Genomic DNA, 288 nt, shown 5'->3' with positions numbered 1-288 from the left:
CATCCACTCCCCAGTTTGTCCTTCACGTTTGGAAAACATAATTCAGGGTAAAGGAATCATTACCCTCACTGATTTACTTCCATTAAAGTGCATTTCTCTCATAAAAAACAAAGAAAATAAAATGAAGGTTTTCAATTTTTTTTTTTTTTTGTAATTGACATAAAGCCGGTTAGTTCTGTTGATAAAAGTGATTAAAAACAAACTTGGTACAGGTAATAATTAATAAGATAATTGAGACATTCGTAAAGAAGAAAAAGAGAATTAATATTACTCTTCACCTTCCTCTTT

Source organism: Penaeus monodon, chromosome 20 (assembly GCF_015228065.2).
Source record: "Penaeus monodon isolate SGIC_2016 chromosome 20, NSTDA_Pmon_1, whole genome shotgun sequence".
NCBI classification, from domain to species: Eukaryota; Metazoa; Arthropoda; class Malacostraca; order Decapoda; family Penaeidae; genus Penaeus; species Penaeus monodon.
This window is presented reverse-complemented; position numbering follows the sequence as displayed.